Source organism: Echinops telfairi, unplaced genomic scaffold, assembly GCF_000313985.2.
Source record: "Echinops telfairi isolate 266 unplaced genomic scaffold, ASM31398v2 ScPeMD7_5868;HRSCAF=6743_0, whole genome shotgun sequence".
Taxonomy (NCBI): domain Eukaryota; kingdom Metazoa; phylum Chordata; class Mammalia; order Afrosoricida; family Tenrecidae; genus Echinops; species Echinops telfairi.
This window is the reverse complement of record NW_022109767.1, coordinates 8,109,093-8,110,274: the sequence shown is the minus strand read 5'-3', so window position 1 is coordinate 8,110,274 and position 1,182 is coordinate 8,109,093.

Sequence of the window (1,182 nt, the reverse complement as noted above, 5' to 3'; positions counted from 1 at the left end):
TCCATTATTTTTCTGGTAAGACGAGAGATGGCACTTGCCCTTACAGATCCCAGCTGCATGGACAAAGGGAATGTTGCCATACCTTCAACTGTGATTATGCTTGGATCCTCGTGGAGGCAGCAGTCAAGAAATCAAATGATGAATTGCATTGGCCAAATCTCCTACACAAGACTTGTTAAAGTGCTGCAGAGCAAGGGTGTCACTTTGAAGTGCACCGGACCCAAGGCAGGGCATCACTTTCTATACATGTGAAAGTTGGACTGCAGTCAAGAAGAATACAGGAAAACCGGTCCGTTTGAATTACGGCACTGGACAGGGAGATCGAAAGTATCATGGATTTCTAGAACAGCAAGCAAAATCCGACTTGAACGAAGCGCTTCGAGAATGCTCCTTAGAAGCAATGATGGCTAGACTTTGTCTCACCTCCTTAGGACCTGTTCTCAGGAGAGGCCGGTCCCTGGAGGAGGACGTCATAGTTGGTGAGGCAGAAGGTCAGTGAAAAAGGAAAAGACGCTCGAGGAGATGAATGGACGCGGCGGCTGCCCCAGTGGGCGCAAGCCTAACAACCGCCCTAAGGCAGGCTGGGGCCAGGCAGTGTTTCCTTCTGTTGGACACAGGTCACCAGGAGTCAGCACGGACTCAGCGGCACCTGACAAAGTTCCACAGGTGGCTCACATTGTATTTTTTTTCCACGTTGCATTTCTATGAGACCATTCTCTTTTAGACAAAGTGACGCATGATGTCTGTCCAAAGAGTCCTAGCCCCTGAAGAGCCCGTCCCACTGCGATTTAACACTCAGAACAACCTGTCCTCCAGCCAGGGGCAAAAGAATCAGCTCATCTCAGAAGAGCGAGGAGTGGGGGCTCCAGGCAGCTGAAGGTAAGGGAACATTCCCTTTGTCCATGCTGCTGGGATCTGGAAGGGCAGGTGCCATCTCTAGTCTTACCAGGCAAAAAAATAATGGACACGTAGGCAGTTGAGAATCTCTCCACCCAGCAAGACCTGCTTGGATGCTGAGAAACTCTTGACTCCCCCTTTTATTTGACAGCTGGGCCTTTGTGGGATGGGGGTCTCTCTTTTTTTTTTTTTCTTTTTTTCTTTTTTAACATTTTATTAGGGGCTCATACAACTGTTATCCCAATCCATACACACATCAATTGTGTAAAGCGCATTTGTACATCG